The 10,512-nt window shown below is 43.9% G+C and overlaps 1 protein-coding gene across 2 annotated transcripts in view; it reads left to right on the top strand.

The window, feature by feature from the left end:
• Positions 1 to 3,589: 3,589 nt before the first annotated feature.
• The window catches only part of lhfpl2a (LHFPL tetraspan subfamily member 2a), a 50,578-nt gene continuing 43,655 nt past the window's right edge, over positions 3,590 to 10,512 (top strand). Inside the window, exon 1 of one of the 2 annotated variants that reach the window (XM_018736639.2) lies at positions 3,590 to 4,009. The gene's annotated coding sequence lies outside the window, so the exon portion shown is untranslated. Of the gene's footprint in view, positions 4,013 to 10,512 lie in introns of both variants that reach the window. The other variant, XM_018736638.2, reaches the window with a different exon arrangement.

Raw genomic sequence — 10,512 nt, 5'->3', positions numbered from 1 at the left:
GGCTACTCTGCAGTGGACTGACACTTGCCCTTTCCTTGCACCCACTGATACCAGGATGGGCTCCAAACTGCCATCACACTGACCAGGACAAGCAGTTAATAGTGTGAGTGGGCGATTACTGATAAATGGTTGTGGAAATCAAGATCTGAAAGCACAGTGGAATTGTGCAGCCTCAACCATAACTTCAACCCATATTAAATGAAAGGTTGCAAGTAAAAAAATTAGAATATGAGTATGTACTGAGGCATAAGCATCTTTAGGCTTGCTGTTAATTTAAAATGTATTGCACAGTAGCCTATGCAACAGCTATTGCATCAGTCGTAGGTTTCCCATATGTTGCACCTCAACTATACAGCAGTCAGCTTCTCACAAGCAGGCTTTGTTAGGCGTCACCCGCAACCAGCTCTCCACATTATCTCCTCGTTTGGCCTCCATGCTTGATTTAACCATCTGTCACTCTATTTAGTCCGCCCACACAGCGGTATGAAGAGTCATGTGGAATGAAGTGCTTCAGTGCAGAGTGCGTGTCACATTTTGACAGCTGTCTTCTGAACCAAAAGGGAAAAGCAGTACTAAGGTTACACTGCAAACGGTTGAACTTAATTCCGTTACAGAAGTGCATCACGGCGAAATCCCATTTTTCTTGCCCATTTAGATGTACGCTTTTCAATTTAACCTTCTTCGGATGACTCGCTATTTTATTGTGACATGAAAAACGGTACAGATTTTTATTTAAAAGCACATATAATTTTCCCGAGTTGCATCAGTTTTGGAATTAGTATCAGAAGAAAGCAATGAGAATCATGTGATTGCACCACATGGGGTATTATTTATACTAGACACTTGTTTAATGTTTTTTGTTCTTACCTTTTTTATCATTATGTGTCCAGTGAGCGCTATCATTTCTCTTACTGCTGTTTGTCCCTGGGGGTGACAGTAAGAATGTTTGCTCTTTCCTATCACTGTGGGATAAGCTCCACCCACTCAAGTCACTGTCTAAATTAGTGTCCTCCTTCACAGGTCAGTCCTGGTTGTACTTATCTACAGTTACATGTCGGTCTCGCATTGTTTTCTCAGCTGTATTAGGTATTCAGTGACTTGAATGCTCTCAGACAATGAGCCTTTGTATTTTTGACCATGTTCTTCCTTGGTAACTGGATGCCTGCCTTGATCTGGCTGTCTACACAGTTTCTTCTCTGTCTTAAGCAGCCCAGTCCTTCAGCAGAATGTGAAAAATTGTCTTGTCTTCGGCATGCCTCCTGCCGCTTGAGAAAACGGACTGGCCGCATCATTGAGCTGTCTCGAGCAACGCTGCCTGGAATGTGAGGAATTGATGGAGCTCCTGGAGATGCCCAAACAAGGGGCTCAGCAAAGGGTGCTAACAAAACAGTGGAATCAAAAATTGCTGACAGCATGTTTTGGTGTTGGTTAACCTTTCAAAAACTAGTTTTGTGGCCAATCATTCAGTGGTAATGTTGTTATGACACTGGCTTAGGAGTGAACACAAGCACCCATGTCCTCCGCTGAATGGGCTGTCACTTAGTGTGTGTAGGTGTACTACTGTATTACTCTAGCAATTCTGGGTGAGAACTCTATGCATCTTCGCCGCCCAAGCGAACATGGGCAATTTGTTTCCCGGGGTTCCCTCTAACAGCAGGCAAGTGTGGCGTGTTCGGGATTTAAACCTGTAACGTACACAAAAATTTTACTCGCCTTTAGCAAGGATTCAGCCATGTGTTTCATATTGTGGCCAGAACTAAAATACTGTTTTGCATGTGAGGTGGCAGGTGTCATAATGGTTAGAATGAAAATGACCCAGCTGTATAAAATGGGTAAATCATTATAAGTAAGTTAACACTAAGTTGCTTTGGTGAAAAGTGTAATCTAAATAAATCACACACACACACACACATTTTCAGATAAATCAATGTACAAAAATTCCAAATATCAACTGCTAGCAAAATTGGAACTGTGACTGATAAATATTTTTGTTAAACTTGTATAGCGTGTCTTAAAGATCATGCCATGAGCGCTGGATTGAGTAATTTCCAGTTTAACATTTCCCGCGTGTGAGTCCTTGCCCAAGGACCAGACGGGGATGATAGGCCTACGCCGTGAGTCTATCACTCATGGTGGTGCTTCAAAGTTTCCGTTTGACATTCTCTCTTGGAGGCAGCAGTCAAAATAAAGCGCTCTGCAGACAGTGGTACTAGGGAAATACGGCGGTGTTCTCCGTAAGCAAACAGCGCTGGAGCCAGCTGCTCTCCTTATCGGCCTTGTCATGGAATCAGCATGAAAAACACCCCTGATCATGGGGTAATGCCAGTTTTTCAGCTTTCTGGGTAGGCTGGCTTGTAAAAACAAGAGTAATAATGAAATGTAGCCCATTTGTCATCTTTGAAGTCTGGAAATATCTTTATGGATAAAATGAATGAGGGTTTGGACTTAGAAGCAAGACTCGGGGCTTTGTTTCATTCCTCTATGTGATGATTAACTACCTCCTTCGGAGTGAAAAACCATGGTAAAGAACTCCATCCTTTTCCACCGGAACTACTTTCTTTGTTACACGAGAATAAAAACAAAGACACATCCTTTCAACCATTGTCCACACCCAGTGTAACTAGCCACAGCTGAATTTCCTTAGTGTTTTTATTTTGTTAATTATTTTTCAGTTACCATTTTGTCCTAGTTCCCATGTATAACACCATCTTTCTGTGACGCATCATAATACGTGTGACTTCATTGTTGTCATAGTTACGAACTTAGATACTGTAGTATCATGTGTCTTTTTATTATGTATCAGTATGAATCTGTTTAACAATCATTTTACCCTTCTGCCTGGTATCTTTAGTTTAGAAAAGTAATAGGTTTAAATATAAAATGCTTATATAATGGGCCACTTCCCCAAAAGAACCAGTGGAAAATATCGTTACTGTGGACAGCCAGCACCCAAAAACAATAAAATATTTCCAGCAGAATGCCAGAGGTACTTTCTAAAGATTTTATTGGATTTTTGCAGTGAAAAAAGTATGTATTTATGATCCTGGGTATGTAAATTATGGTAACCGGTAGAATAAATGCATCTTCTTTCACTCATAACCTACATAGAACAATACTGTGCAGTAAAAGATACGAACTGGTGATTTGTTTTCCAATAATATTTATATTAACAAATGCAATACTTGAAAAAAGAAAAAATAATACTCTTTCCAAGTTAAAATGTGTCAATCTGTGGTCTAGCAAGGTGTCTGCAGTGTAAAAGTGTTTTACGGAGAGATGCGGTCACCAGTAAGGAACCACGTATCGGCAAAAAGACGTAGGCCTGGATGGAGGGACCCGCAACAACAATACATTTGTTCCAAAGCGATGTCCATTGTTAAGCTCCTTACCATTTATACAGCTGGTAATTTTAGTGGAGCAACTCAGGGTTAGTACCTTGCTCGAGGCTACAACAGCTGGAGGTGGGATTCAGAGCAAACCTCCAAGGCATTCTGTGAACGCATATGTGCACTGTGTGTCCAGGGGCGTCTCACACACACATGCACACAATGCATTGTACGTTGTTACACACACACAGTGCAATGGACCTACAACGATACACACACACACAGAGAGAGGCGGTTCAGCCGATCAGAGCTCAATGATGTCCACGTCAGTCGGGCTGTGGGCCGGTCGTGGAGACCCACTCAGTGTGTGTGTGTGAGAGAGACAGAGAGAGAGAGACGGGGGGAGCGGAACGTCTCCGTGCGCTCAGTGCTGAGGGGGAGAACCCTGAAGAACACACACACACACACACACACACACACACTCGCGCATACACACACTCTCTCTCTCACACGCGCAGGCCGCTTTCGGGGACGTCCGCACGAGAAGAAGCGCGAGGACTACAAGCGCGCGGAAGGACGCAGAAGAAGAAGAAGTGAGCGAGTGAACTGCTGCGGAAAGTTCGCGGGCGGACGCGCCGCTCATTCATTGCTGGACGGAGGAGAGACGACTGGTGGTGGTGGTGGTGGTGAGTGTCGAACGCGCTCTCTCTCTGTGTCTGTCTGTGTCTGTATGTCTGTCTCTCTCTGAGTGTGTGTGTGTGTGTGTGTGTGTGCGCGCGAGCGCCCGCTTGGAACACGCGCGCCGCGGCGCTGAGGTAACGGTCAGGGTTCTTACACACAGTTACAGTCAGTGTTTCTCAGCGAATGTGCTGTACTGTCAGTAGTCTGTGATGAACGAACACACACAGACACACACAGGCGAACGAATGATGCTTCTTCTAGTCCGTTACTTCGACAGAAACGTCGTGTGAGAAGTCGGATTCAGACATCATGTCACTGGTGTAAAAAAAAAAGAATATGCGGAACAAGTCGGAAAGAACATGGTCCATGGATTTGAGGCAAACGGAGCAGCCAGGATAACTAAATAATATTGCTAACAACAAGTAATGGCAAATTTTACTGTAACAACATCATCATGTGCCAGTTTTTGCAAGACACTAGACTTCTCGACTAGAAAGCAACGATGACCGATGCGAACTGTATACTGCTGAGCTCCTCACTATTCCACACATGTAGGTCGCCAGCCAGGGCTGCAAGAAAAATTCATCTGAAATTTAATCCGAAATTAGAAAAGTTGTCAGTAGGCTGAGAAAAATAAATAGTGATGATGGAGTTTACAGTACAGGAACCTGTTTAATTTTCATTGTTTTCATAAACAGCACAGGGAGGGACACAGGAGCATACAGGTAGGGACAGTACGCCGAGGAAGTGCAGGTAGGTCCACGCCCGGGCCAAAAGGTTACGGTTTCTCACAGGTATGATCATGTAGCACTTTCTAGGAACTTCCAGAAGGGAGTACAGACATTGCAGAATTCATCAGGATGGTCACGCAAATCTCATGTCGGTTTCTCGACCGGGAGGGTCGAAACACTTTGGTCGTCCGCATGTTTACGGATGGCACTTCAGCTAACGCTGCAGAAGCGCTGAAGTATGGTACGGTGGCGCAGCGAGTAGCACTGCTCTCTCACAGCGCCTGGGTGGTGCGATGTGGGTTCGATCCCTGCTCCATCTGTGTGGAGTTGGTGTGTTCCCTCTGGGTGCTCTGGTTTCCTCCTACAGTCCAAAGACAGGCTCTTCAGGTTCACCCATAGTGTGTGAGTGACAGAGAGAGAGAGAGTGTGTGTGTGTTCCACTGATGTATGGATGAGTGGCCCAGTGTAAATAGTGTATCTAGCAGTGTAAGTCACCTTGGTGAATAAGGTGTGTGGGCTAATAACACTACATAGAGTTCACTGGAAGTTGCTTTGGAGAAAAGCATCTGCTAAATAAATGAATGTCAGTCCCTTTTAAAGCCACACCGCACACACTTGTTCACTCCTTGGAGATGATTCTTTGGCTCGGATGGGTTCAGAAGGTCTGAGTGAAATGAAACGGGTGCGACTCACCCGGCAGAAGGAGAACACCGAGCCTCCGAATCCATTCATTTGCCTTAAAGACGGGAGTTTATTAACACAAAGGCTCCCAAACACACACCTGCGTGAGTGTTTGTGACACTGAGCGGAGTGCAAAGAAATGCTGATTAGTTTTGTCGGAATCAAATTGATTTCCTAAACTCTTTTTGTTGTTGAGGGAAGGTATCTCAATGTGAGATTTCATTTTTTTTGCAGAATGGGTTCATATATTGTTTGACATCACAGCACCTCTTTTGTTTCCCTCATTCTCCCTTCTAGGGTGGGATTTACCTTGTTGGGGCAGTGCTCGCTTGTCCAAAATTTCATAAGTGTATTGAGTTTTGAGACACTTAGAGAACCACCCTCATAAGCTTCCTTCACTCATATCTCATATCTTCAGTGGAAACTTGTATGAACTTGGCTTCCAGCAGTCTGATTCTGCGTAACACATTTCCTCTGCACTTGTGCAGCAAAGCAGCAGCGGGTTAGCATTTAGTTTTGCTCTTCGCATGTGTGGCATCACAAATACAGTACAGTACAGACAGTCGGTTTAATGCGGTTAATACGTAATGTCAACAAACGGGAGCTAACAACGACCAGATGCGTGAGGTCTTCAGTGACATCATTTAAATTATGTAAGCTGGCAGGCTTGTCTCTTATAGTCTCAAGGTGGAGCTGGAGTTTTTTTTCTTTCCACGTGCATCAAGAATACACGTCTGTAAAGACACCCATTTGGTTAGCAGTTTTACTTGCAGATTCTGTCACTAATCTAAATTTTCTGCTGGAAATACAGTACAGGAGTCACTGCTGTTGTACACAGGGGTTTCCTGCTATGCACTTTTTTTAAAACTAGTTCTAAATCTTTCAAAGTGACATAAAACACACAGCGGACAGAGCAGATTACTGAAGAACAAATAACACATGATGCATTGTCACCGATCTCACTCAGGTATTCCTGATTTGTGGAGAACACATTTCAGGATATAATGACCCAAAGCACTGGTCTAGATGAATTTACTAGGCTGTTAGACTCTCAGCAGTTTTATACAATTGCTTTCCTGTTTTGACGAACTGTAAAAAATATTATCAGTGTATGTATCAGTCGACACGATACCCATTATAAAATACAATTACCCTTATTTTTGTCAGTGCAGATAGCAAAAACAAGACAGATTTGCTTTAGATATTGAGTTACAGTTGCATTTTTGTATACGATTCTGAAGAATGACTAAATGTACTCTAAAGATACAGGTCCGACGTACACCATTGTGAGTTTTTTATATATATATATACTGTGTATATATATATATATATATATATATATATATATATATATATATATATATATATAATCTCAACAGCATGAAATGGATACATTCATGGCTTTTCTATGATGTTTGGCTTGTTAGTATTCTGATTTTATCTATCTTCCATCAATTAATTTCTGTTGAATTGCTGATGCTTGTGCCCTGTGAACTTGTAGTTTGTAAAGGTAGCAGTCAGTTTGATGGGGAGTGTATTTGAGGAGCACATGTCTATTCTCCCAGGCATCTAGGTGGGAAGATGGAGAGGATCTGGGGAGGTACTGTGGACTGTAGAACCTGATTCTTGAATGGCCAGACTGGTTGTTTAATGACAAAACTTTCACATACATTTATTCATTTAGCAGACACTTTTCTCCAAATCAACGTACATCTCATAGAAAATACAATTTGTGCATTACATTAGCAGGGAGACAGACTTAGATGCAGACATGTGATTCTTAAGTACAGTTAGTTTCTTTCCACCATGACCGATGTTCATCACACAAGTAGCTGCATAAAACTTTATCAGAATATCCATAATTTCTGATTGCCTTCCTAGTATTTTTTTTTTTTTTGAGATACATATAAACATTTACGTTACATTACAGGAGTAGCTGTGTAAAGGTTTATCCGGGCATGATCTTAAAGTTATAGTGCATGAGCACTTAGACCTTACATGAACTTAGATCATGGGCGAAGTGAGTCTGGAAAAGGTGAGTTTTAAGACCCTTTTTAAATGTGGACAAAGATTCAGCAGTTCTGAGTGAGAGGAGTAGGTCATTCCATCACAACGGAGGCAGAATCGTGAACTTCTGCGCTTTACCTTTCATGCATGGGACCACCAAGCAGGCAGATGTGGAAGAGCGTAGTTGTCTGGCTGGCGTGTAACAAATGATCAAGTCCCGTAAATAGCTGGAGCAGTTCCACTGATGCATTTGTAGGCCATAACCAGGGTCTTACATTTGATCCAGGCAGTTATGGGAAGCCAGTGCATAGAAACAAGTAGAGGAGATACATGCGAACGCTTCGGCAAGTAAAACACAACTTGGACAGCAGCATTCTGTATCAGCTGTAGAGGTTTGATGGCAGTAGCAGAAAGGCCACAAAGGAGAGAGTTGCAGTAGTCCAGATGGGATGTCACCATGGCCTGGACAAGTAGTTGGGCAGAGTCAGTTGTGAAGTAAGGACAGGTGCTGCATATGTTATGCAGGGTATATCTGCAGGTCCGGGTTGTGGCTTCGATGTGGCAAGAGAAAGATAGACTTGAGTCAATCATCACTTCCGGACTCTTAGCTGAGGAGGTAGGCAAAATGAGTGAGACAAGCCAGCTGGGAGTTGTAGGATCTATGTTTTGGAGAGGTTGATTTCAAGGTGGTGATCAGACATCCATGCAAAGATGTCCGACAGGTAGACAGTGATGCACGCGGAAATGTCTGATGCTCCAGATGGAAATGAGCTCCAGGTGGAAAGCAGAGGAAGAGTTGGCTATCACCAGCATAGCACTGGTAGTTGAGTCCATGGGAGATGATGATAGGGAGAGAAGATATAGAATACATGAGTTTTCTTTCCTTCTGCTTTGTCAGAAAACACCTGCAGGACTGAATTTTTGTGGCACAGAGACCATCAATGGTTTTTAACTTTGTATATACATTTGCATGTATTCATTTAGCAGGCACTTTTCTTCAAAGTGACAGAAGTACAGCTCTGAAACTGAATGGAAAGGAAGTGTCTGCCGGTCGTCTGCGCTGGAGTTCTGGAGGTGCTGAGCCTTCTGTGGATGTGGCGCTTTATCGTTCATTTGCTGCATAAAGAGCTGCAGCAGAAAGTGCCCCCACTTATTATAGGCCTACAAAACCATCATCTGCTCAACTTTGGCTTGCCAGAAAGGGGAGGGGGATCCAGGCCTCCTCTTTCTCACTTGGCAGCAGAGAATGCTATTACTTTGGAAGGTTCTTTTAATGCCATTTTTCACAGAACGGTGGAATTTCAAAGGGTGGGGAAAGAAAAAACAATTGGCTCTCGTTGTAGGCCCATTGTTCTTAACCGGGAGTCGCTGGCATTTCTTGGAGAGGACAGATTAAAATGTATGACTTCGTGTTGCCCGGCTACAGAAGAATTTGCTCGGACCACACACTGGAGTCTGTAAAGGTACGAGGGCTTTTTGTCACGTGCCTTTTTGCGCTCCCGTGTGGTTGAATGAACCTCTGTGGGCGATGCCATTTTTTTCCCCTTCAGTTTCCTCCGTGGTCTGTCTTAAGTCTGTCTTTGCAATAATTGAAAGCACAAATTTGACAGCGCAGAGCGGGTTGTCGCTGTGCCTGCTGCGCACGAAGCAGGTGGATAGAAAAATGCATGGCCAGACCTGTGATGATTCATAGCCCTGCTCCCCATTTCTGTTTTTTGGGGGCAGTCGTGTGTGCTGATGAGAATGGGCCAGGGCTGGTGGAACCTCTCTTTGTACTCCCAGCCTGTCTCCCCAACCCCGTCTCTTTATGCACACTCTCGCCCAGCATTAGTCTTCCTGGGGACATCAGAGTCCACTGCCTTTAATAGCTCCGGCGTCCCTCCTGTGACCTGAGAGAAGACACAAGCGATCAGGCCTGGTAGATGTCCACTGGTCTAGTTAGAGCCTCTGAGTTTCGGCCACTTTCAGAGTGAAAGCCAGTGGAGCGGGTGACCGTGTGAAGCGTCGTGTTTGGTGCGACTTGGACAAATCACTCACTAGTCACATCCTCGGAAGCTGGTTGCGGCCTTTCTAAATATTCCTTTTAATTACAGCAGCGGTTCTTCTTTAGAATCCTTGTCTATAGTACATCTTCATGTGGTACGTAAGAAAGAGGGTGTGGAACAACAGCCGTTTTAGAATTTACGGCGATGAACTGAGACGACTGTGCGCTAGCATTAGAATGTAGCATGCAATCGTGTTCTCTTCTGTGAAAGCTGCATATTAGTTATACTGCCCTGGTAGGGTGAAAACACTTAACACAGAAGAAGAAAAAACAACTAGCAAATGCACAGAGTAGGAAATGAATGAAATGAAGAACGTGTGAAAGCAGTGTAATTAGATGGTTTATATACAGTACATCCTGACAGTTTATACAGATAGCTGTTTGCTCATCTGGTGCATGCACTTTAGGCAAAGGTTTTCTTTCTCGGCAGAAATGGCTGAAAATGTGCGGAGGTTTCTGCAGCATGGCTCTGCTGCTACACAACGGAAGCTTCTAGAAACCTGAGCAGTGCTCTCAAGGCGCCTGCTTCTCGCTAGCGTCCTTCCCTGGGGAGGGTTTGCTGTGTCGGCAAACAACAGTCCTCTGCTCATAGATTATGGAAGCTGTGCACAAGTGCCTCGCTAACACATCTCTGTGCAAATGGACTCATAATTATGCCCCGTTTGGGCGGAGCGCGAGCCTCCATGGGCACAATGCCTTCGTAAACACTCACCCTAAAATGCATTTCCAGCCATGCGAGACGTTTTCCTTTAAAGAAGCAGCTGGAGAACTTTCATACCTGGTGTCTTTATAGCCGGTCTGAACACTGAAATTAAGATTAAGGTCACCGATTTTGCTGCCAAAAGCTTCTGTTTGCTGGAGGCTGAAGAACAATTACGTCTGCGTAGAGAAGTGAGAATCGTTGACTAAGCGCTTCCCAGTAGCTTGGGTGGTTTTACAGTGGGAGACCAGCTCTGCTTTGCACTTCCCATTACCTGGAAACCCACTGTGTAGTTGGACACACTGATCTTATCATATATTCCTAGTTGTGTTTCTACAGGCT

Source organism: Scleropages formosus, chromosome 6 (genome assembly GCF_900964775.1).
Source record: "Scleropages formosus chromosome 6, fSclFor1.1, whole genome shotgun sequence".
NCBI classification, from domain to species: Eukaryota; Metazoa; Chordata; class Actinopteri; order Osteoglossiformes; family Osteoglossidae; genus Scleropages; species Scleropages formosus.
The sequence above is the reverse complement of the archived record's forward strand: the minus strand, read 5'-3'. Positions and strand labels throughout refer to the sequence as shown.